This window comes from Meles meles, chromosome 2 (assembly GCF_922984935.1).
Source record: "Meles meles chromosome 2, mMelMel3.1 paternal haplotype, whole genome shotgun sequence".
Classification (NCBI taxonomy): domain Eukaryota; kingdom Metazoa; phylum Chordata; class Mammalia; order Carnivora; family Mustelidae; genus Meles; species Meles meles.
The window spans coordinates 63,340,474-63,366,799 of NC_060067.1; the positions used below are offsets into that span (position 1 = coordinate 63,340,474).

Sequence of the window (26,326 nt, forward strand, 5' to 3'; positions counted from 1 at the left end):
GCTCTTGAGAGACCAGCCCTATGTGGAGGGAGGACTGGGAGTCCGGCCAGTGGGAACCTCACAGGCGCGACGTGGCTCGAATTGGGCTCCGAAGCGGCCATGAGCTCAGAAGCTCTCCCAGAGACACCAAAGGCTGAGCACGAGACCAGAGGCGGTGAGTGGCTGTCTTGTGTTTTGTGGCTGTGGTTTGTGCTGTTGTTTTAAGTATTGGGGGGCCCAGTGGGCAGAACTAGCAGCCAGAGTTCTGACTTTCTCTCTCTCTCTCTCTGTCTCTGCACACAGCTTCACATCCTCACTTCTCAGCAGCAATGGGGCTGCCTCTGGGGGGTGACAGCCGTGTAGGGATATTCCAACACAAACAGACACCCACGCTCAGCAAGGTTTAGTAGAACGTTCCCAAAGAAGTGCAAAAGGCGAATTAGTGATAAGCAAGCTACGCTGCAGCTCCTTCGTTTGTAAAACAGGGATAGCAAAACACCTAAGGTGGTCACTTGAAGCCAATGGGATGACAGAGGGACAGGGCTGAGAAAGGTCACACCCCAGGGGATGTTTCCAGGAGGACGTGCAAAACACAGAAAACCAGAAATGCAGCGCTGCATTAACATGGGTGGCAAGCAGCACACATGTGACCAAGGGCACAGAAGCCAGTCCGACACACAGGTTGGAGGGGCACGTGAATACCCAGGGAAGCCTTTCAATTCACGGGGAGCTCTGTACGCGACAAGTGCTGGGTGCTGCCTTTAACCCAACTGGACTCAGACTTGGAGCCTTCGCTGATGAGAGGAGGAGCTGGAAGGGAGGAGTTGGAAGGAGAGATGGGCTGTCCTGCTGCCTGAGGCTCAGCGGAGGGGCTGGGTCGGCCCCGGACACCACACCCTAGGACGGCCAGGGGAATGACAGGGACCAGTTGGTAGAGGGACATAAGACCCTATGGACTCACTTACTCATGATGCAACCAGCAAATTGGAGTGCTGCATTTCCCGTAGCTGCTCTAACGTAACGAATTCCCACCAACTCAGTGGCTTAAACCGCAACGCATTTACTCTCTTACAGTTCTGGAAGTCAGAAGTCTGACTTCCAGTGCCTTCAGGCTAAAATCAAGATGTTAGCAGGGTCATGGTCCTTTCTGGGGGCTCTCAAGGAGAGCATTCATTCCCTTGCAGGTCAGGGCCCCTCCTCCATCTTCTTGGTGGAGGGATGGGGGATGGGGCGGGGGGAGGGGCGGAGTCCTTCCCGCATCCCATGGAGTCTCTCTGACTCTTTCTCTTCTGTTTCTCTCTTCCACTTTAAAGGACCTTTGGGATTATATTGGGCTCGCCTGGATAATCCTAGATAATCTTCCTATATTAGGGCCAGTTTATTAGCAACTCTAATTCTGTCTGTGACCTTAATTCCCCCGGGGGCCATGCAGCCTAACACAGCCACAGGTTCCCGGGATTCACGAGAGGAATCAGGGATGGGGAGAGAATTGTGCTGCGCACCACCAGGTCCGGGGCTGTGCAAAGCATGCCTAAGGCAAATCAGAGGTGGTCTCCTCTCTCTTAGGGGGTGTGCCTCCAGAGAGAAGACAGATACAGAGAAGGAGTCATATGTCCCAAGTTTTAATAAATGATAGAGAATGCACAGTGTGATCCAGGGATGGAAAGCTATGGTGCACAGTGTGACAGTTTTCAGCCTCACAGTGTCCGGAAGCCTCTGAAGAGGTAACATCTGAGCAGAGCACAGACTATGGAGGAGGAAAGCCATTCTGAGGCTGAGCTCCAGGCAGAGGGAGAAGCAAGCACCATGGCCCGGAGGCATGTTTAGGGGATCGGGAGAAGCCAGCTGTGTTGCTGGAGTAAGGTGACAAGGGGAAGAGAGGAGGGAGATGAGGCTGATGACAAGTGCAGGGGTCAGATCACTGGGTCATCGTTGGCCAAATGGCTTGGGTTGGAATCTAAGGAAAATGGGAAACCACAGAAGGGTTTTAGGAAGGGTAATAGCATGCTCTGGCTGACATTCAAAATGTTCAGTCTTGGGGCTCCTGTCTGGCTCAGTCAGTAGAGGGTGTGACTCTCGATCTCCGCGTCATGAGTTCAAGCACCACACTGGGCATAGAGCCTGCTTGAAAACACACAGGTGGTCTCAAAACCCTATATCCAGGCATCTTACTAAAGCAGAAAGGTATCAGCAGAAATAACATAAAGGGCTCAATAAACATATTTTAAAAATAATGATAAATAGGGCCACTTGGGTGACTCAATCGATTAAGCATCTGCTTTTGATTTCTGTGCAGGTCGTGATCTCAGGGTCCTGGGATCAAGCCCCGAGACTGGCTCCATGTGCAGCCCAGAGTCTGCTTGAGCTTCTCTCTCCCTCTCCCTCTGCCCCTCCCCCCCATGCATAAGAACTCTCTCTCTCATATACATAAATAAATCTTTAAAATAATAATAGATACAATGCTCAGTCTTACTGCTGAGAGTCAGTGGATTGCAGGGAAGACAGAGGGAGGCAGGGAGAGCAGGACGGAGACCCTGCAGAGATGCAGGAGAAGGTGGGGATGGCTGACCCAGCATGGAGTGAGCAGAACAGGCAGCAGTGGGGTCAGTCATACCACTGGAGCCCACAGGAGAGGTTATGTAGGGCGAGAGGAGCAGTGAGGGAACAAGGAGGGTTAGCTTCCTGGCTCAAACCCGTGTTTAAGGGAAGGGGCTAGTGAGCTCGGAAAAGAGGTCCTTTGGGTCAGGTGTACACGACACTCCCTTCCGATGGGTGAGTGCCTATCACAGGGAACAGAGATCTTCTATGCCCTTAGATGCCAACACAAAGCCCAGGGAAGGCCAGGTAAACAGGCAGACTGCAGCTCGCCTACGCCTCTCGGGATGGAAGGGGCATCAGCCATGAGGTCCGAGGAGCTCGCAGCCTCGACTCTGCTGTCACGGGGAGTGCGATTGGGACAAGTGACTTCAAGTCTTTGCAACTCCATTCACTACTCCTTCAACTGCAGAAAAAGCGCTACCATAATGCTAACGATCATGGCAGCTCGTGCCTTTCCTGTGCCCCAGGCATAGCTTTCCAGGTAATAACACACTTGCCACTCACTGGAGCCTGATGACACAGGTGCCGCCATCATTGCCCCCTTGGATAGAGAGGAGGCTCAGAAACGGGGAGAGGCCAAGTGCACACCTAAGTATGGGGAAGTCATCACACACTGTACTGTCTACAGGACGCAGATTGGAACGTGCCTCTCCTTCATCACGACCCACCAGGGATGTCGCCTGGAACACAGTGTGTAAGGTCATGAAGGTTTTGTGATGGTGCAATGTTGTGCAGTTTCAGCGTCAAAAGTAAACAGCCTCAACAGTCTGAAATTGCAGACAGGAACTAGCAAGTTGGCGTGAAACGTGGACCGATGGCAAGGCATTCCACATTTTGATTTCAGATCCAGTCCCACTGAGTCTCACAACATGGCTCGGATCCCATCTGGAATGTTCTGTTCCATTGCAGGGGTCCCTTCTTGGAGAGGCATCCCAACAAGCTGGAACCTCTGTGATCTGATGAAGAAGATCACATCAAAACAGGATGTCTGTCTCATGCGAGGACACCAGGCACCGATCCGTGGATGACGGATGGGAGCAAAGTATTTGTCATCGCTGAAACTGATGTGTGACTATAGTCAACCCTTGAACCATGGGCCCGTCAGGGCACTGACTCTTCTGCACAGTGGAATATCCACGCATAACCTTTGACTCCCCCCAGAGTTAACTACAAATAGCCCACTGTTGACTGGAAGCCTTACAGATAGCAGGAGTAGTTGATTGGTCCATGGTTTGTATGTTATATGAATTATATACTGTGCTCTTTTAATAGAGTAAGCTGGAGAAATGTTACTAAGAAATTCCCAAGGAAAAGAAGCTATGTTTGCAGTATTGTCAACGGGGACCCACACAGATCAAACCTGCATTCTCAGAGAATCAACTGTATCCCCACGATGCACAAGGAACTTCTGGAAATTTCCAAGAAAAACAGCAGTGGGAACGGGGGAATAGACAAGGATATTAACAGGCAAATCATAGACATAGAAATAGGAAGTCTGACTGATCCTTTAAGGAGAGTTTCCACCAAAGCAAATTCCCAGAGGCTTAAAGATGAAACCAGGGCACCTGTTTGGACTGGTCACACTGGGAGACTGGGTGACTCACTGGTGAGGGCAGGTCCCTGTGTGCGAGGGACCTGCAGCTCTACAGTTTGGGACCATGATGACTCAGCAGGCGATGCTCGGTGTTGGTGGGGATGTGGCTGGGGCAAACTTTCTCAAGTTAAATAAACTCATTACTATCTAGAGCCCAGTAATCTGTCCCCGCTGCTGTACTGACCTTGAGCTGAAAGCCATCTGGGTCTCCATCCCAGGGTAACGATTTCCCATTCGTTCAGTGAAGCTGGTACCATTTCTTCCATTTTACAGATGAACAAACTGAAGCTCAGGGAAGCAGAGTATCTGGACCGAGGTCGTCCTACCCATAAATGGCAAGGCTGAGACTCACGTACCGGTTCCTACGTCAGTGTGTCTGTCTGCCTGTTCACCCTCTCATGACAGGAAAGAAGAGGCAGAATTAGCGAAAAGCCTTCTTTCCTGTCATTCTCACGGCTCCTGCCATCTTGTATTCCTTCCTTTGTTCCAGATAAAAGCAGGAGAACAGATAGGATTATAGAAAAAAGAAGTCTGGAAGGAGTGACGGTAGAGGAGTCATTCTGACCTCCTAGAATTCTGACTTCAGTTGAGATTCTTACCTGGGCTCCTAATGACATTTGCATCATAAAAATTCCTAAAACAAAACTAACAACAAGCATATGCTGAGCCCAGTTGCCAAGCGCCATTCTAAGGATTTTCTGTCTGTGTCAGTTAATCCTCACAGCAACCCCATGAAGCAGGTGGGGTGTTTATCATCTCGCTTTATAGATGAAGGAGCAGAAACCCGAGAGGTTAAGTAACTTGCCCAAGGTCACACCGCTGGACCAGGAGCCCAGGCTGTCTGAGTCTGGGCTCCACACTTGCAGGAAGCAGGACTTAGCCTGGGAGGCTGTGCTGTGAGGCAGAACCGCCAGCCTACATTAGCTTCTGCTCTGCTCCAGGCTAATTTGCTTTGGACAGATCACAGAACCACCCTGAGCCTTGGTTTTCTTGGCCATGGTTGTGGATAGAGAAGGTGTTCCTCCTTCGGTTGTTATAAGGTGTAACGTCTGCAAGACAATTAACAAAGGATTGTCAGCCATGTGTCATTGTTGGGGGATCGCACATGTGTTCCCTAGAGGGATCAGTGCCCCAGAAGGAGTGTGGGATGCTGTGTTTGGCACGTGGACCCCGTGAGGGTGGCCAGAGGATCCCAAGGAGCGGGCGTGGGAGGAAGGGTGGTGAGTGCATTTAAGAGGGAAGTGAAGGAGGCAGGGTTGAGACACTGCCCTGGCAAGGAGACAGGGTGGGTTCAGCTGACCCGATGTGGGCTGGGAAAATCCAGCCAGCGTTGGCTCCAGATGCTTGAATGGGGAAGGAAAAGACATGGGGGAGGGCCAGCCCCCAGGCGTTGGCACCCCGGCAGATCTGACTTAGTCTCTCTCCTCATCTCGGCCTATGTGTGACTTTGACACCTTCCTCAGGCTTTCCTTGCTCTTGCTGGCGCCCTTCCTGGGCGCTCAGGGACTCGGGGACGTGAGCTGAGGCATGTAGGCCGGCGGCACGTGGCCGTCACTGGGAAAGCCAGAAGCGCGCGGGCTGAGCTCAGCAGGCCCTGGAACAAGTCTGCCCTCGTGACTTCAGACAAGGGGCCCCTTTGCCGGCTTGGGTTTCCTGATCTCTTCTTTACAAAAGCAGGAAGGAGAACTGGTGACGTCCCTTGGCAACACTCCCCCCGCCCCGCCAACCCGGCTTTTGGTCTATGCAGTTAGTTCTCTCTCTCTCTTTTTGGATTTTATTTATTTATTTGGAGAGGAAGAGTGAGAGAGAGAGCACAAGCCAGGGGTGGGAGGAGAGGGAGAAGCAGGCTCCCGCTGGGCTGGATCCCAGGATCCTGGGATCATGACCTGAGCAGAAGGCAGACGCCTCACTGAGTGAGCCACCCAGGGGCCCCGCAGTTGGTTCTTATAATAAAAACGTATTCTTTTTTTTTTTTTTTTAACTTGACTCTTAGAAGATCAAGATGGGTTTTTTCATGAAATGTTAAAAATCAGAATTAGGAGAAAACAGCACCAGACAAAAGAGGGAAAGACTCTAAGATTTTCTTTGTCTCCCTATGTTCCCATCTTGCTCCACCACCAAAACCCAGCAGAGGAACAGAGTGTTTTTCAGCAGACGCATGCCTCCGACAGACAGAAAGACCAGTGTCATGACCAACGGCACACGTGGAGCCCTGGTTCTCAGAAGCCCTTGCAGCCTTTCCCCAGGAAGTAGCCAGGCTTCCGTTTTTGTATGTGAGCATTTAAATAGGGCAAAACAGGGAGAGGAGAAGGAGTGATCATGAAGCATCAGGGGAGGGAAGCACTGGGCTGGGGGAAGTTGTCAGATGCTCGCTGGATGGGCTGATGGGGTGAGCTCCCCGTGTCCTCCTTGGCCCCCTAAGTGGACAATCTGCATAGAAGGAATCAGTCTAAAATGTCCTGGCTGAGCACCTTGGCTCTGCTCTCAGTACTGCTCCAGGACGGCCGTGCACCTGTCAGTGATTTCCAGACGGCAAGCTGGAACAGACCCTTGAAGGAAGATCACCTCCGTGCAGGCTCCTCACTGCATGGATTGCCTCTCCTTTCTCTGCCCCTGGCGCTGCACATATTAGCACTATGTCTGACTTCATGGATTGGTGCTTGGAAACATGAGTATTGGTGCTTGGTTCTCGTGTTGTGGGCTGGTCCTGTCCTCATCTGCGTGCCGCTCTAGAGCGCGTTCCCATAATAGCTCAGCCAGCCTTTCATTGTGCCTTTAGCACTAGGACACTGAGATTTTGTGGGGCACTTTCTATGAGTCAGACATTGTGCTGACTGTTGTTGGGGGACACAGCCATGACAGGGACAGACACAGAGTCCCTGTTTGGGGGAGACAGCAAATACCAGGCGATAGAATGATCTTAAGGATGACAAGCCCCAGGAAGGATGCAAACCAGCAGCTGGATGGGGAAGAAAGGCAGGGTGTGGGGACAGTGCAGAGCATCCTTGCAGTACAATGGGAAGCTGGCACTGACCCTGCAGGAGAGGTGCTGAGAGCAGGTGGCAGCCAGGCGACAGATGAGGAGATGCTGAGAGGTAGTTTGGATCTAGAGCTGGTGAGCATTATGGATGCACGATGAGGCTGAAAAGGAAGCAGAAGGAACCAGGAAGCTGCCAAGGTTTCTAGCTACCGAAGGAAGCTAGGAGAGCTCCGTACTGGGATATTAGGGCAACAGGGGACCCAGGATGGGGGAGAAAGTTTGAACTTTGGAAAGTGTTCTGAATCAGAAAGACAAATTTCAAGCGGTCAGCCTACAGATGCCCTGGCCTTCAAGGTGCATGTGATCTGGTCAGGAATAGAGTTTATAATGAACTGTAGCATGCATCACACAACCAAGATTTACGTTAAATAGAGAACCAGGCAAGCAGAGGAACACCTACTGATTTGGGGGAGGAGGGCTCACTGGAAGAAAGGACATTTGAACTGAGTCCTGCAGGATGAGCATGTGGAGGAGGGATCTGGGCCGAGGCACAGCCTGGGGAAGGACTCATACTATCCAGGGAAGGAGGAAATGGTGTGTGCAGCATGGGTGGAAAGCCAGGAGATGTGAGGCTGGAGAGTTACGCATGAGGGCCAGCTTCCAGAGAGCCTCGTGTGTTACACTGTGCACCCCAACCTCGGGCCGCGAAGTGGATGACCAGATGCACCGCCCGAAGATCTGCCATGGGAGCCATTCCCCAGCCGTCATCTCTCAGGCCACCTCTGAGTGGTTGCAGGTCAACAGTGGATCATTTGGGCTTGCACCCATGCCAAGCTGATGTATGCACAATCAGCTCCGATTATGCTCTTGCTTGGTCAGCCGGTGTTGTGGACTGGATTTGTGCGCCCTCCCCAAACCCCCAGTTCCTCTGTTGAAGTCCTGACCCCCACTGTGACTCTACCTGGAGATAATGGCCTTTATAGCTGTGATTAAGTTTCCAGAGGCCATAAGGGTGGGCTCCGCTCTGATAGGATGAGTGTCCTGTAAGAAGAGACATCAGAGAAGTTGCCCTTTCTCCCTCTCCGCCAGGTGATGACACCCCAAGGAGGCAGCCATCTGCGAGCCAGGAGGAGAGCTGTCCCCAGAACCCAACCCTGCTGGAAACTTGATCTCAGACTTACAGCCTCCTGGGCTGTGAGAAAACAAATTCCTGTGGTTTGTGCCACACATTTACGGTGTCATTGTTAGGGCAGCCTGAGCAAACCAAGCTGGTCCAAGGGAATTTCCCTTGGCCAAAGGTGTGAGTAGCCAAGAAGCAGCTAGCTCTCACCTCTGTGCTTGTAACTGTTATGTTCCATATTGGATAATAATAGTACATCCCTTGCCCCGACCATGGTCGGCTGGGAGGGACATGTGGATCCTTAGAATAACACGTTCTGGACGCTCAGATGGTCTACTGAGATGAACTACTGGTGAATGTTAGCCAGAGCTCACAGTCCAATCCTTTCCATTGAAAGCCAACAAAGACTCGGTCCATTAGAGCTGGAGAAAGGATATGGCCATGCAGAGCTTCTCAGTGAACATATTTTAGGAATGCTAACCTTTTGGAGGTACCAGCCCCTACTGAGCCAGGCTGTGGGACTGGCTGGTCCAGAAACTTGCTCTAGAAGAAATCTATCCTATTTTCATATTTTCCCCTTTTCTGCTCTCATCACCACCTCCATTGTAATTAAAAATGCCAATCAGTAAAGGAGAAGACTGCCATTTCAAATCCATCCCTGAGTCCTTGGACTCAGGAGGGACTCTGTGCTGGCAATCCCAGGTGCAGACACCTGGGACTGGATGAAGGAGTCATTCATCTATGTGACCAGCAGAGCAGGCAGAGGAACGGGACAGATGCACACACATCGCAGAACTGAGGGAGGGCTAACAGGTGGCACCACAGTTAGCAACTTGGCTGCCTGGGTCCCATGAAAGCTTGTAACTAGGCCAGTGGGGAGAGTGGTAGGATTTATTCATGACGTAGGCCATGGTGGGAGGAGGGGGGAGGGACAGTTCAAAACCTGCCTTTGCTACTTCTTGGTTCCTGCAGGCTGGGCAGGAATGGGCGAGGCCAAGGGGAGGAAGACTCGCATATTCTGCTGAAGAATTTAGTCTTTTCATACCAAAGGTTTGAAGCTTAGTTTCTCCATTTTTAAAACAGGCAATACGATAACCGGAAGATTTTGGGGTTGATGTTGTGGGTTTCTTGGGGGAAAAAAAAAGCAAGACTTAGGTTGAGTTTAGAGAGATGATTGTGACCCAGAGATGAGGGAGAGGATGGAGGAGGGAGTTCCGGACCCACTCAGCCTCAGTCCGAGACACAGGGAGGCAGTCCATGGCTAGATGGACAAGGGTCTCCGGCAAAGCCGTGTGGGGGTGGCACACCAGGACTGGGGGACAGCGTGAGGTCTCACAGCCACACACCTGACTTACGCGTCTCATCTGTTGCCAGACAAACAACCTTAGGGCTTTCCAGTAACATCATGTAACACAAGACACTCGAGGCAGTTATGATAAGCCAAGAACGACAAGCAGCGTCTCAATTTTCATGGAGCACAGGACGAAAGGAGGAACTTGAGTCAGACATTCAGAGACTCATGGGCACTCGAAGAGGATGGAGAGAATGTGTTACCAAAAATGGTGTGTGTGTGTCGGAGGGGTGGGGGGTAAGGTTTCCTCAAATGCTCCACCATGCCTCATTCTGAGGCTTACTTCATGGCCACGCTTGTCCTGCTTAGAGAGGTTAGAATTTCCCTTTCCAAAAAAAGGGAATCGTAGCTCAGAGTGCTTCCGTGGCCTGTCCAGGGTCACAGGGCTAAGCCCTCAGAATTGGAACCCTGCCCAGTGTGTCTGCAGCCAGTCTCTGTGCTGCTCTCATTCCCACAAGACCCTTCCCGGAGAGTCTGAAGAACCATCCTGGTGCCTCCCCAGCCCAATCTGAGGACACGGGCCACATGGTGACGGCAGCTAAGCCAGCTCCCCTGTTCCCCGTGTGCCAGTGGCACTCGCTGTCCCCTGCGATCCTCGGAACCACCATGTGAGTGAGTCACTCTTGCCAGCCTCACCCTCGTCTAAACCTCCATCATCTCTCATGCGGGCAAGACTATGTCCTCCCGCGTCCTCCCACGTCCCCCCAGGGCTAACACCCCAGCCACATGGCTGCCTGAGACGCCGACCTTGTCATCCCGCTCAACCCCCTGCCCAGGTTTAGAGACCTTCAATCCTTCCCATCCCTCTTAGGATTCAACCCCGCATCCTTAACCTCATCTACAAGGCAGGCCAGGCCCAGCACTGTGGTCCCTCAAACCCTCACACACAAGTTCCTTCCAGCCCGGGCCTTCCCGCCTACTGCCCCTTCTCCCTGGACTGGTACGCCACCCCATCCCACCTCCACACATGTCTGACTAATGGTCACTCCTAAACTGAGGTCAGAATTTTCTGGTGTTGCCTCTCATATCACCTTACGCCATTTTCTAGAATTTTCCGTAACTGCGCCTAAACATCTACATGACTATGCAGTTGTTTCATGTCTGATTCCCCATTATGTGTGAGGGCCAGGAAATTGGGCTCTTTCTATCTTGTTCAATTCTGGGGCCGTAATTCCCAGAACAGAGTGGGCCTGACACGGAGCAGGTATTCGGTGCACACTGTTGAATGAACGAATGCGTGAATAAAGGAATGGATGAGTGGGTGAACCCCAAACAGCCCAGCTGCATGCCTCCTCTCAGAACCCCGTTTTGCCTCTGTTAAAGTGTGTCGGAACATTCTATGTCTGTGACCGTCCCCCACCCCCACCCATGGTGCATTCCTAGAGGACAGGAGCAAAACCTTATTCATCTCAGTGTCCGTGGCGCTGGGAATCCAGAATGAAGTCAGCCTCAGGCTGTGTGGCATCTTCCCCCTCCGGTTCTGCTAACTAGCCATGTCACTCTGACTCATTTGTTTCTTCATCTCCAAAATGAAGTTCTGTGGCATGACTCCCCTGATCCCTTCATTGCGAGGGCTGATATTTTAGGATTGCATAACCAGAAGCATCCACTGCTTCCTTTGGAAACAAACTATGTTTGGGGGATTCCTGTCAGCATCTTCTTTTGCCCATAAGGAGGTGCTTTGGAACCCCCAGAACGTAAGCCTCCAAACACAGAGCCATCGTGGGCCACCTGGGAGCAGAGAGGTTTCCTTCCTTGCTTTGGAAAATACACAGCACGTCTCACTGGTCTTTAGCAGGTCAGGAAATCTGAAACTAATTACTTAGGATCAGCAAGCAAAGCAGCCTGTTTCCAAAGTGCTTTTGTGCAATTAGGATTTGCCAGGACCTAACGGTCGTAAGCCAGCCAATTAGCTACACAAACGACTGAATAATGTTAAATCTGATCTTTATAATGCAGGCGAAGTCTTGACTTCTCAAAGAGATGAGATTTATTCCTTTTTTCTAATCTTAGAAGAAACCAGAGGGAGGCCTGAAACCGCTGCAGGGGTGAGTGTGGTGAAACTGGCCTGTTTATGGAGGGTGGTGCTCAACCACACGCCCTTGACCCACGATGCCCATCCTTTGGCAAGCCTCTTCCTTGGCTGTTGGCACAAACCAGTACATGTCTAGAGTCCCATCGGCCCTCAGTCCGGCCCCGCAAGAAGGCAGGGCTGCTCGCCCCTTGGCCCCTGGAATGGTGGAGAAAATGTCTTGTTCAGGACCTGGAAGCGGGCGTCAGACTCTCTGAACGAACTTCCCAGGAACAGAAGAGCCAGCATTGATCCTCTAAGCCTCAGTTTCCAAATCTGTAAACTAGGGATGATAACGATGTCCCACAGTGGGGGACCATGCTGTAGGATCATGAGGTCATTCACGTGCTGTGACCCAGGGAAGTGTGGTACATCTCAGAGTCTCAGTCAGAGGAATTCTTTTTTTGGATGTGGACCCCAGAGACCAGAAGCGCCTTTCCATCTCAGACTAGAGTTTCTCAAAGTGTAGAACTCAGGGTGCTTTGGGGTTGGTTGTGCGTGAGCATGCTTTTATTGACACGTAAGTTTATGCCTATACTTTAATGTCCATTAGATTGTATGCATATCATTGCTTAAGGCAGTGGTCCTTGACCATGGCCACACCTTACAATAGCCCAGGGAGCTTTTCAAATGCCACAGCCCACAGAGGGGTCCGGCTTTGAGATTTCATACAACATTCTGCAAGCTCCTTCCATGTGAACCGCCAGGCTGAGCACTACTGGCTTAGGGCAAACCCAGGTGAAAAATAGAAATAACTCAAAGTAATCAAGGCGGCAAGCTGAGGCTGAAGCTGGGGAAACACAGAGAAGCCCCTGATCTGTTTGAGGCCCACATGTCAGGATCACTGCGGGTGGGGTGGGTCGGTGCTCGTTAAATTTCAGACACCTTGTCCCGTGCCAGATTCATTAAATCAGAATCGTAAGGGGGAGACCTGGAAGGTAGATCTTTGCTCTCATCAGCCTTTTGGCCCTGGTTCTATGGAGGGCATTCAGGAACCATTCATTTTGTGAGGGTCAAGGCCATGCCCAGGAGGAAGGGAGGCACTCCGCGGTCTGCCCAACAGGAGAGGGAGGGGGACGCTGACCAGCCAAAGTCAGCCAATCCCCACTTTGACACCTGAAAGGTGTTGAGCCAACATTCATTCCAGGGCAGCGTGGGGCAGAGAGGCTGTAATTCTGGGGGCCCTGGGGACTCCCTGGGGAAGGAGAGGCGGCATGTCGAACCCAGTTCCCTAGGACAGGAAGGAGACAGGCAAGCAGGACGAATGCCCCATCCAGGAACAGACTGTAAGAGTCTGTGCGGCAGTACTGTTTCCTGGGTGGCAACTTCACAGGTGAGATTCGTGTTCAGACGGGTAGCGGGACAGTGAATAACTTCCATTCTAGAACCTCCAGTATTTGCTGCCCAGAAGGCACAGATGGGTCATCTGGAGAATTCCATACCTACTTTTGCCTGCTGTGCCTGCAGTCTGGTTGCAGTAGGAGCTGGGAGACTTCAGAGAAATTAAAGAGGAAGGAAAGCCTGCATATGCTGAGTGACCACCCACCGCCCCCCAGCAAGTGTTTACACTAAAGGCAGCAGGCAAGCCACTTAGCCTCTGAATCTCAGTGTCTGCATCTCGAAAATAGGTTCTTGCAGGAAGATCAGGGGGATGCCCCGTGAGAGTGTATCTCAGGCTCTGGCACAGGGTAGGCTCCTGATACTAACAAGTGGTTACTCTTCACAGGACCAACGCAATGCATACTGATTCCCATCTTTGCTTCTGCACTGACCTCTGGCTTGGGACTCTCCCCGACACCCGTAAAATGAGCCTCCCAGTTGAACTCAGTTCTGGATACTCCGGCTTAAGAGCTCTCCAGGAAGTGGTGGGCTCTCTTAGCTAGAAGGAAGCCATGCTGGGAGGGGGTTGAAGCTTGTCATGGGGGCGGGGGCGACCTCTGTTCCTTTGAGCATCCCTTCTCAGGGTGTCGCCTGGCAGAACCCCACCCAACAGCAATGGTGGCAGCTCTTCATTCCAGCCTTCCTGCCTCAGGGGTGGTACTTGCCACCATCGTGTCCTGGGTTGCCATTGCCATTGAAAAGAGATGAGACGATGCAAATGAACCAGTAACCAGAGTAAATAATACTTTTATTGAATATAGCCATTTACTTACTCGTATACTTCCTGATGGATGGGTGGGTGGGTGGGTGGACTGACTGGTCAGGATGACTTTGGAAACTGTAGAAGGGAAGAGCTGTGGGGAGCGTTGAAGTCTTGTCATGGGAGACATGGGGAGAGGCCTGAGCTAAAAACCAAGAAACCCAGTTCAGTTGTGACTCATTTAGAACTCCCTGTGTGACCTCCAGTTACCTCTCTGCCCTTTGGTCTTCTTGTCGTTAACATAATGCATGGGTTCCCCACAAAACTCCGGGGAGGACTATCTCTGATGATAAATGCAAAGGCATTCTATAAATTGCAAGGCTCTCAAAAAATGCCATTTTCCCCCAGTTATTATTTAATTTGCATTATCATCACCAGTTCCCCACGAACTACCTGCGACACTGGAGAGTAGCATCTCCGAGCTCAGAAGGTCCCAAAGACATATGCCCACTTCACTAACGCTACCTTTGCCTGAGGGGATCCTTTCTGGGATGCCTGGCCACAGCCCTGGAAAGATAAGCCTAAGTGGGAAAAGTGCCCACGTGAGCCAGGAGTCCAGACACCCAGAGGGACATTGAGTCCAACAGTCTCTAATGAAAATGTCCCCCACAACTCCATCTCCCTCTCCACTTGGTGGTTCTTAGTCATCACCCGTTTGTTGTTTCTTAGTCTATTAGTCCTGTTTTGTCCATTTCATTTTAGCATCAGCTCCCTCAACTCCTCCCAGATCAGGTGGGTCAGAACCATGTCCATGCGGGGAGCCGCCAAAGCTTGGGGGAGTATGTGAGCTGAACTGTGTCTCCCCCACAAAATGTGTTGAAGTCCTAACCCCCAGCATCCCAGAATGTGAACTTATTTGGACATAGGGTCATCGCCGATGGAATTGGTTAAGATAGAGTCATACTGGAGTAGGGAGGGTCCTGATCCAATATGACAGGTGTTTTTATAAGGAGAGGATGCACAGGGAGAAGGCTAAGGGATGCAGATGGAGACTGGAGTTGCAGCCGCATACCAAGGAAGGCCAAGGGTGGCCAATGACCCCAGAAGCTAAGAAAAAGGCACAGAGCAGCATCTCCCCTAGAGCCTTCAAGACAGCACCTTGATCTTAGACTTGTAGCCTCTAGGACTTGTAGCCTCTAGAAATTTCTATGGTCTGGTACTCCCTGGTTTGGGGTACTTTGTTATGTAGCCTGAAGAGATGAGTGTGTCAGGGAACAGAGGACTCTGCCTTCCAGCCTTGTCTCATGTGGCCACACTGGCCGAGCCTCCGTGGCCCGGTCTCGGGACCTCACATTTTGTAGCTGTAAGAAAAGGGGAGTTGTGTTGGTCATTTGCCAGTTTTGTTGATAATTAGAATTCCTTGGGACATGTATTAAAAATCATCACTTGTTAGACCTTTCCTCTGGATTTTCGGAGTCAGTGGGTCTGGGCCAGGGCCAGAAATCTACGTTCTTGAGAAACTCTCCAGGTGGGAGCAATGCTTGGCATCTTGCCATCACTGCCCTCCCTGGTGTTCCAGGCTTCTTTTTTTTTTTTTTTTTAAGATTTTATTTATTATTTATTTGACAGACAGAGATCACAAGTAGACAGAGAGGCAGCCAGAGAGAGAGGAAGGGAAGCAGGCTCACCGCCGAGCAGAGAGCTGATGTGGGGCTCGATCCCAGGACCCTGAGACCATGACCCGAGCTGAAGGCAGAGGCTTTAACCCACTGAGCCACCCAGGCACCCCTGTTCAGACTTCTTAAGGGTCAAACTTTTCCCATTGACCCAGGTGCTCTATTGCAAGCCTACTGTGGATGGTGTGTGTTTTAATCTGTATCCCCTCACCTTGCAAGCCCAAGAGGGCAGAAGCACGTCTGTATGTCAGCCAGCGTGCCTCGGAATCCTGCACTGAACAGAGGGTAAATGATCTTTCCTGCAGCTATCCTGCTCTGGGATGTGTGACCCAGGACCTTGCAGACTCTTGTTCTCAAGTTCTCTGATGTGCCTCCCTGCCACTAGTCCCTGGCTCTGTTGTCCCAGTCCCTGGCTCCAGTCCACCCTCCAGGCTCTTTTGGAGGAACACACAACACAGATGTAATTCTAAGTCACTCTTGGATGTAACTCTAAGTTGTGGACTGAGTTCTGTGATTCTTCCCATTTCACAGATAGGGTTAAAAAAAAAAAAAAAAAAACCACCCTGAGGCTTCCAGAGGTCAACAGACGTGCTCAAGGTCACAGAGCAGGTGTGGAGCTGCAGTCTGAACTTCGGGGCCAGTGTCAGTACCCAAATCTCTTCATCACACCCTGTGCCTATTGGATCCTGTCCAGGCAACTAGCCCAGCCCATCTTTTGCATACTTCCCTCTCTGGAAAGATTTGTCACTGTCCTCACCCACTCATTGCACTCTGGTTGCTCCTCCCCCTCTTGGCCCTTCTCCCTGAGCTGCTCTTCCGTTGGAAACTCCTTTCCTTCCTACCCAGAGAGCTGTCCCTCTGGGCAGCCGCAGAGCAAGCCTCTGGGGTATGTGGCCTTTGTAACACACACGTTGTAACCATTTAACTGGCCCACCTGGCTCAAGCCCTCCCTTCCTTCACGTCTTTGCTCACATGTTACCTTCTAGGTGAGGGCTTCCAGAACCATCTTTTAAATATTTGCAATGTCCCACCCCATAGCCCTCTATACCTCCTTCTTTATGGTTTTCCGATGGTCCCTCTCTAATCTAATCTAATCAACTACCATTTAATCTAATCTAATCTAATCTAACCAACTATCATTTAATCACCTGTGTGTTCTACCATCCTGTCACCCTTCCCGAGAATGCAAGCTCCACGAGGACAGGGAGCTCTGTCTGTGCAATTTCATGGCTCCATCCACAGTGCCTGGGACTGGGACTGGGCTGCTGAACAGTGAAGGAGCACGTCTCCGGGCAGCTGTGTGTCTGTCTCCCTCCTGGGAGTGTGAGCGCCTTTCAAGAGGGACTTTCTCTGATCCATTTCTGTACCTCCAGCAACTAACAATAGGCCTGGCTCTCAGGATGACCTCAGCAAGCCTGGGTTGAATGAATGAAGTAGGAAGTGAATGAATAAATGAATGGAGGAGAAAGTGGATTTCTTTTCCAGAACAAAGTTTGCTTGGCACAACACAGTCAGTTAGCATCTATTTATTGCCTCACTGGCGGCTGCTCCTCAGGCTAGAATGCACCACCAACACCACCTCTGGGACGTTTATAGCCCCAGGAGGTCATTCTGCTGTGCACGTTGAACAGAGAGATCAAGTGTTGCCAGCCTGGGCAAAGCCGTGCCATCAGCTGGGGTGTCAGTCTCGCCGGTGCCTCTCCCTGGCTCTGTCGCTTTCCCTTCCCTGGAGGGAGAACTTGGCTTCCCTTCACTTGGTGAGAGAAACTGGCCTCCTCACCCCAGCCTCACAGAGGATGTGCCTTTGCTTGCTCAGAGCTCCCTGGGAGCCGCTTCCGAGGAAACAGAGAGTAGGAAAGGGACAGCAGCCGCAGGTGACCATCCACTCCCCACTCCCTGCGCCTTCTTGGCCCCCCGGCACTTGGATGTGCTGCTCTGGACTTTTTCTCTCTGTCCCCACATTCCGACCCACGCCTCGGCAGACCTAGGAGAGCGACTGTCCACTTTGGAAGACTAAGGTGCTTGTGGGTGTCCCTTCTAGGTCACTGCTGCTTCTCCACCCTGAGCATTGTCACAGGCCAGGAAAGAATGGCTTGCTGGCTGGAAGCTGGATGAACGGGGCAGTCTGGCCGAGCGGAACCTCATAGGCTGGTGCTCCTATCTTGCTGCAGAAGCCACAGGGCTTTCCCTCTCCTGAGTGCAGAGGTGCGGACTCTGCTGGCATCCCCGGAGCAAGAAGGAGTCTTTGCCTCTGGGCAGAGGGTGAGCCCAAACACTCCTGGCCCAACTCAGAGGGTGTGTGGCCAGGCCGGGAAGGTGCTCCAAGGTCAAGGGGATCTCAGAAACTTCATTAGTCTGCCTGGGAGAAAGGGCCTGTATTAACCTTCAAGGTAAGAGCCAGGAGACAGATTCAGAATTCCGCTAAGCACACAATTTGAAGGAACCCACAGATTCTGTTCGTTTTTTTTTCTTTTTATGCTTCCTTAAAAGTTAGCTCATTGGTTTAATTCATTCTTTCCTTCAAGAAGCAAAATGGCTCTATTCATTGATCTATTCATTCCTTTAAGTAGCATATTGATTTCCTCCCATTCATCCTTCTGCTGATTAATTAATCAGCTAAATAATTAATTACAAATATTTAGCAAGCTCCACCTGTATTCTAGGTGCCAGGCACAGCAGTGAACATGACTGGATGGCTGGGCTAGGGTTTCAGGAGGAAACCGAACCCACCCCAGACAGTTCAAGGCACTTGCAAAGTTGTGGGTAGGGGTGGAAGAACAGATGAAGAATGGCCAGGCTCGGAGCCATTACCGCTGGCCCTGAGGGCAAGGGAAGGAAGTGGCATTGAGAAGCTAGGCGGGGAGGATGACCACCTGCAAGGACATGCAGTTGGGGACGCCACTCAGGGACAGCTACTGCCAAAGCTGCTGAATTGGCCATGGGGATGGTGGTAGCAGGGAAGAAGCACCCACTTGCTTGTCTTCCCCTGATCTCTTGCCCACACTTTTCTTGGGCTGACAGCTAGTTGCAAGGGAGTCAGCAATGAATGTCATCCCTCAGGGCCGGCTTCCCAGGGCAGGAGCAGGACGGGGAAGGTGGGAGCGGGAGCCAGGGAAGCAAGGAGGGTGACCAGCACGAGACCCAATCCCAGCTGTCTGGGCTACACAATCTAGCTGGAGGACAGAGATCAGCAAACAGGTAAATACTCAGCAGGGGCTGGTTGGTGCTGTACGAAGGAAAATCCCGGCAGGATAGGTGGAGGTCAACGAGGGAGGGGATTAATTACGAGCTTGCATTTTATATCAGGGGTAGGAGGACCAGTTCCAATGGGTCCTATCTGGGTGGAGGCCAGGGGGAGCTAAGCTGTGAGTCCTTTGCAGATCTGGAGGGGAGGGTGTTCTGGGCTGAGGAACAGCAGGCACAAGAGGCTCTGAGACAAGGGTGTACTAGAACCACTGGAGGACACCAAGGGAGCCAGTTGACCAGAGTGGGGGGTGCGGAGGGAAGGCGGGGAAAAGGGTCAGGTATGAGTCTCAGGCCCTTGCTAAGTCCTGAGAATATAACCCTCAACTGAGAGGGTCAGTGCCATCGGGAGGGACATTTTCTGAGCTCAGGAGGGATGAGCTTCAACCTACACTATAAAGAGCTTTGAGCTGCTCTGTGGGGAAGTGGGGGCAGGGGCAGGGGCGGGGAGAGCAGGCAGGATGTGGTGGTACTGGCTCCTCCCAGAGCTGCCAAGACAGCTGGGACTAGGGCTGAAGAGCAGGAACTGATGGGAGGCGGTCAGATTCTGGATCCGTGGGGTGGGGCATGGGCAGCAGGTGGGACGGCGATGCCACTCACCAGGACAGGAAGACTGTGGAGGAGCTCGTTTGGGCGGGAGGAGCAGAGAGGGTGGCAGGCTGCGGACCTGGGTGAGTTTGAGGTGCTGGTTATTCATTCAAGTGTGGTGGTTGTGTGCAGCCCAAGGGGCCCGCCTTGGCCTCGGACACGTGACTCCCTCCAAGGGCTTGCTCGGTTAGGAACTGACCTAGCCACTTCATCGGCTTCATTGGGTCACCTTCATTCTGAAGGTCCTATTAGGCCCCAAGCACCCATGTCATGTGGGCTGGCCTGGAACTTGGGACACCTGGGCTGGGATGTCGTCAGCAGGCAGGTGGGATCAGAGCCGCCCAGGAAGCCAGTGCGGACTGAGCAGGGTGAGGGTGAGGGGGAGGCCCCAAGGAAGAATTTGTGGAAGGCGGCCAGAGAGGCAGGAGAGAACCCAGCAGCCGCTCGGATGAGCGCTTCCGCATCTCAGGAAGATCCGAGCCAACTGGCATCTGGCCCACAGCCCTTCCTTGGACATCTAAGGGCCACACACTGAGTCTCCCTGGAGATCACAACCCCGGGACCTGCTCCGTTCTTGTTTGTCAACTCTGGTCAAGCTGAACAAGAAGCTGGGAGGAACTCTGAATGAACAGCTAAGTATAAATATTTACTTGGATCTTCTGAATTTCATAAATGGTTGGCTTACAAGTGTTAAAAAATGGGTACAATGGACAAGTCTCTGCCAGGTGTTGAGTATTACCTCCATACATTATTAATCCCCTCATAGGGACCTGTTGTCGTGTTTATGATCTGGGCAAGGAAGTTGAGCTCAAGGTGGTTAGCCACATTGTTTAAGGTCACACGGCTGGCTGGGGGCAGTCACGGTGGGTGTCAGAGCCTTGCTCTTTCCTCCTAAACCAAACTCATGAGCCAGGAGGAAGGGCTGAATCTCCAGACAGTCCACTCTCATTTTTTTTGTTTGTTTGTTTTTGTTTTTGTTTATTTTTTTTTAAACAAGTTGATATTTCAAACTTACTCCAAAATGGTGATCAAACTAAGCAGAGGTCCGGCCACGCATCTCCTTAGGTCGGAGTAAGAGTTCCCCAAGGGCTCCAGGCAGCCCAAAATGATACTAAGCAAATGTGCCGTAGGCATGCACAGAGAGGCTGTGCATGCAGATTCTGGAAATATGCAGAGAACGCGGGAAGCAGGCAGCAAGAAAACCACTTGATTAGGAGGTCCCTGACCCCCCACGGCTGGACACTGTGTGCCGTTGCCACCAGACTCTTATGAGAGAATGCTTCCCTTCCTCCACAGCGCCGGCAGCTCTGGGTCAGACTCAGAGCCTGGTGCTGGTTGGACTCCCCTGGCAGCCAGTCTACAGCAAGCACTCTCGCTGGAGCTTTCTGCAGGCAAGAGAGCTCAGAGGGCACGGCAGCTTCTCCAATCGGTTCATCACCAAATATGTATGAAGGACCTACAGCGTGTTGGACTCTGTTCTGGGCACTGGAATGACAGCAGTGATGGGAGACAAGGTCCCTCCCTGCCCCCCCATGGAGTTGCATTCTGCAGGGGAGAAAAGACAGGAGCCCCGAAACAAATAGACAAAAAAAAGAGAATGTCAGGTATTAAGATGTTGAAGAAAATAAAAGGTAATGAAAGAGAGAGAAAGAGGGAAGGCAGGAGAGAGAGGAAGAGGGAGTGGACAGGGACAAGGAGGAGGAGTCAGGGAAGCAGGGAAGCAGGGAGAGACAGACAGACAGATAGGCAGGCAGGCTGACTCGCGTTGTGTGGGTTTGGTTTAGTCAGGGAGGTGAGAGAAGGCCTTTCTAAGGAGATGTGTGAGCTAAGATCTGCAGGACAAGAGTGAAGCAGCCCTATAGTGGTTTGGGGAGGGGCAGAAGGAGCAACAGGTCCAAAGGCCCCAAGATGACAGAACATGGGTGTTTGGGAGGAAGGGAGAAGGCCTTGGTGAGGAGTGTGTGGAGGCCCAAGGAGAGAGTGGAGTGAAAAGTTGGAAAGGCAGACGTGGGCCTTGTCACCAGGGACCTTCAAGACTTTCTTAAGTCCTGCAGCTGGAACCCAGGCCAGGAGGGGCCAACTCCTCACTCTTCTTGCATTACTTGGATGAATGACGAAGAGGGTCTGATTCTGGGCACAGGGAAAGGCATGTCAGGACCTGTTCTAGGAAAGTCACCCGAGACTGTAAGCAGAGTGGGTCCTGAGGCTGGGTGTTTGTGGAGGATGTTACTCCCGCCACTGGATGGAGAGCAGCTGCAGAAGGCAGGGGAGGGGAGAGTCAGGCAACTGTCTGGAGGCCATGCAGCAGGATCCCGGGGAAGATGGGCCATCTGCCCGGGGTATAATTGGGAGCCGCGATGGTGAGAACTGTCATGATTTGGACAGGCACCAGGAGGGAATTCCAGAGAAGAAAGGAGTTTGCTTTTTCTGTCTAGTGCCAAAACATTTTCATCTCCCCCAGACCAACCCATTAAGTACTGGCTTCCCATTGGCCCCCTCCCCCAGCCTGTGACCACCACTAGTCTTCTTCCAGCCTCTGTGGGTCTGCCTTTTCTGCCCATTCCATCCAAATGGAATCATGAGACAGGTGACTGTTGGTGTCTAGGGTTTTCACTTCCACCTAAGGTTTTCGAGGTTCTGCCACATTGTAAACATGTATCCAGACTTCATTCCTTTCTGAATGAGTAATCCAGGTGTAGATAGACAGCAACTGTGTATCCATTCATTAACTCGTGGATATCTGACTGTAACTGTGTATCCATTTATTAACTCTTGGACATTAGGACTCTTTCCACATTTGAAGTACTGTAAATAGTGCTGCTAGGAGCAATCAAGTACAAGTTCTATTTGAACACCTGTTTTCCAGTCCCTTGGGTATATACCCAGGAACAGTATTACTGGGTCCCAAGGTAATTCTACGTGTGCTCTTTGAGAAACCACCAAACTGTTTCCCACCATTGCTGAAGCAGTTGACATCTCCACTGGCAACGTAGGAGGGCTCTAGTTTCTTCACTCCTCACCAAGGCCTCTAGATTTACTTATTTATTTGAGACAGTGAGGGTGGAGGGGCAGAGGGAGAGAGAGAAGGAGGAAGAATGATCCAGTAGAGAAGGAGAAGTTGATGATGCAGAAGGGAAATGGGATAATTGCTGGAAGAAGACCCCTGAGAAGGTGAGAGGGATGTGCCCACAAGACCCACAAGACAGACCCTCCAAAGTAAGAAGTCTTTTTGGATGCTGCACTGCCAGAAGAGAGAGAGAGTGAGAAATGTGTCTGACACCATGGTCCTGAGGCTCACTCTGATGGGCTTGTCCTTTCTGGTGAGAGGCCACCCCCCCCCCCCCCCCCGCCAAGGGCAGCATCCTCTTTGGTCTATACAACATGACACTGAGATGAACACTCCCTTAAGATAGGTGACTTGTCCCGTGTGACGTGGCTGGGCAGTGGCAGGGCTGGGATTCAAGGTCTGACATGAAATCCCAGGCTCTTAGTCATCACGTTACACTATCTATCCGGATGCTGGTAAACCAATGGTTGAATACTCCTAGCATTGCAAATGATCTGCTGTAGCTAAAAGAGAGAGAGGTTGGGTGAATAACTGGGGAAAGAGGGCTGGGCACCAGCTGGATGACTGTGGAAGCTTTGAAACGCTGGGGGAACAATCACACTGCCCAGGTGTGTCTGCACTTCCTTACGCACAGCTGAAATCACCCTGGGCACAGAAATATCGTCCTCCTGGTGTACAAGTTGTGTCAGACATCAGAGTTTGGTTGCTAAAAACACCTGTGGTAGATGCTTCGCAGGGATCAGGTGATTTCTTCCCGCTCTCCAGGCCACTCTTCTGGCAACCTCAAGGTTGGGAGACTGGGGAAATGGGATTAGCGATGAGCAGGTTGCCTGGGTGCTCTGAATTGGCACCAAGGGAATTAGACGGGCTTTTCCAGTTCCCCAGATGGTGCTGTCTCCCAGGACCTAAGCACATGCCTGAACCAGGCACAGAGTCCCTTTGCCATGGTGGGTGGGACTCCCAGGAGCCCATCTTCCCACACTATCGGCTCCCTCTGTGAACTGTTCAGGAGGCAGCTGTGGGTGCCCTTGACTAACCTTGGATCTTGCCCCACACTGCCCAGATGTGCTCTTGGATTCCTCGCCTCTCTGTCCCTCAAATCTCTGCACCACTCCAGCCTTCCTTTTATCTCAGGGTCCTAAAGGCAGAGCAGGATTCGCACATGGGCATCTCTTTTGTGTTAGAAGGACAGGTCAGGAGGACACTGTGACGTTCCTAAATAACAACAACAGCAGTGCCTATGGGTACAGCATTTCAGAGTCGACGTCTCTCATGTATTTCTCATTGGGTTGATGGTCTTCCTATATCAACAGAGTAACGCGAGTAAACCCTTCATCCTGATCCTTTGGGCTTAGGAGCCAATCACTGTTACCCACCTGGGTCCTGCTTTACAGCTGTTGTGTGTCATGTCACTTAACCCTCCCCACCACCTGGCAGGCTGGTCCCACGCTGGCCACACCCTCAGAGTAGCAAGAAGCCCTCTGACACCCAGGAAGTTCAGCCTAATAATCAGCAGTGGTTTTGAGGGAATACCTGTGCCTTTGACTCCGGTCCAGAACTTGTTGACCCTCACGTGGCACATATTTGATAAGCTCGGTTAGCCCTCAGTAGTCCGCTGTTAATCAGCTATCTCTCACAGGTGGAGATAGGCTTCACGGAATGTTTACAGTAACAGCTGGATGCAGGTTAATCATTAAATCAGCTTTCTTTCACAATTTCCGAGGCTTATATAGGGTTATATGCAGAGCTGAGTTATCTAGGAAGCATATGCTCGTTGTTCTTTAGACTGTAACGGGCAAGGGAAGCTCCAGGAACCAGGTGAGTTATGCTCACAGATGTGGATCAGCTTTGAGGATGATTTCAAGAGTCTCTGAGACTCATCGAGCTGCTGGAATAAGGGAATTGAAAAATGAAGGATCTGAAATTCAAAATTTGGTGAAGATGAAGTGAGAAAATACACACGAAGTGCTCAGCATGGTGTTTGATCAATGTTAACCTAAAAATGTAATTGATTATGAGTGGTTATAGCTCATGCAATCATTCTGATGCCTGATAATCCAGCGATCTCCTTCTACCTGCCCCCAGTCTGCCCCCCTCCTATTTCTCTCTCTCTCTCTCTCTCTCTCTCTCACACACACACACACACACACACACACATAGCTGCTCTATTTTCCACATTCCTTTTCAATATGTTTTAGGGTTAGCTTTAGCTCAATGCCAAAGTCAGCAAAGACCTCACCCTGAAAATTAAGAATAAAGTCATAGCCAAGTATTACTCAATCAAAAACATGGTGGGGGTGAGTAGGAATTAGGTAGCATTTCCCGGTGACAGGCTATCAGCCAGGGGTTGGACTGTGGACGAGGCAGCACCCAAAGGCCTTTCCTGGGCGGTGGCCTCCAGCCTGCCTGAGCCCTCCTTGGGAGGACAGGCTCACCTGTGCTGTTGACTGATGTCAGCAGCACTTTCCTTTGCCTCTGTCTGCCCTTCCACCCAACACAGACTTTCGAGCCTCGCTGTGACTTGAAGCTGTCTGGGCTCAGATCCACCCTCTGCGACAGGCTGGGCGGGTAAGGATACTTCTCCAAGGCTTGCTTGATTTCTGGCATGGCTCTCCATCGCCATCGACACAGTGGTGTCCAAGAAACTTTCCTTATCAGTAGCAGAGGTGGTTTTCTAAATATTTAATCCTAGGTAGAGCCGATTGTGCGAGGCCATCAGATGGCTAGGAGCAGAGCCCTGGTGCACCCTTATGGTGGGCATTAACACTGTAGCTGCTGGGCTGGGGCAGATGGGCCCCCTGGGGGCTGGCGATGGTCATCAAAGGGGGTGGAGCGGTTTGAACTTGTAAGTGGCACAGCCACACCCGTGGACCCTGGCAGAGGGTAAGGTTGCAACAGCAGCACTTTCCCTATTTTTACTGCAGATTGAGAAGACAGGGAGCTCATGCCCAAAATGTCTAGTTAAACTGTGTTCTATTTATTCTTTATTCGAGTTCAGCCTTTGAGAATTATTTTGAGGCAGTTTAGGGTTCTCTACTCATACACCAGATGGTTCCCACTCCTTTTTTCTCGTAACCAGTTCTAAGACACCATCTTAGAATGGCATTCCACGAGGACCCTGACAAATGAATGACTGGTCTATGCTCCACAGAGACTGTTTGCTGGGCATCCGGTGATGGTGGTGACCATTTAGCATTTACCATGGGCTTCATATACATGGACTCATTTGATCCTCACAGAAGCCCTGCAACATATGTCCTGTTGTTCTTCCTCACTTGACATATAAAGAAACAGAGGTACAGAGAGGTTAAACAACTTGCCCCAGGTCACACAGCTAGAGAGCTAGAGAGCTGAGGTTTGAATTCATGGCTCCCTGTGGCTTGGGAAGCATGCTGTCTGCACCTGGCCTTGTGCCGTGTCATGGCACGGCTTGGACCTGATGTCTCAGGGATGATGACGTCATTGTTTTCTCTGTGGTAGTCTCTGTAGGGTGAGGCACAGGGTCTCCCCTTCAGGGCTCACCTCCTCTGCAGAACTGTCTGTTCCTTCTGGAAAAAACTAAGCCACTTCCTTCTGTGCATGGAGAGGAGGAAAGCCTGAGGGGTGGCCAAAGGAACTTGAGAGTGGCCTGAAAAGGGAGATCCAGTGGACTGGAGTGTCCCAGGGTACGTGTTGGGATGAGACAGGCAGGGTCCCTCATGGTTGTGGGGACCCCCTGAGTGCTGCCCACAGAAGCTCACCAACCACATTCCCATCAGGCCAGCTCAGACAACTTCAGGACCTCAGAACTCGTCATCCTATCAGAACTAAATATTCTCCCAGAATTGTTTTTGTTTGTTCATTTGTTTTATGTCTGCCTGACACCTTAAAGACTTAATTAAAATTTTTTTAAATTTAAAGTCATTTTAAAAACTTGTTTTTCTAGTTATAGAAGTGGGTTTGTGTGCGTGCGTGTTTGTGTGTGGGTCAAAAATTGGAA

General features: G+C 51.4%; 1 protein-coding gene across 3 annotated transcripts in view; it reads left to right on the forward strand.

Moving 5' to 3' along the window:
* The window catches only part of SLC2A9 (solute carrier family 2 member 9), a 237,817-nt gene continuing 211,491 nt past the window's right edge, over positions 1–26,326 (forward strand). Inside the window, exon 1 of one of the 3 annotated variants that reach the window (XM_045997129.1) lies at positions 1–154. The gene's annotated coding sequence lies outside the window, so the exon portion shown is untranslated. Of the gene's footprint in view, positions 155–19,359; positions 19,912–24,788; positions 24,916–26,326 lie in introns of those variants that run through there. The other 2 variants (XM_045997130.1, XM_045997131.1) reach the window with 2 other exon arrangements.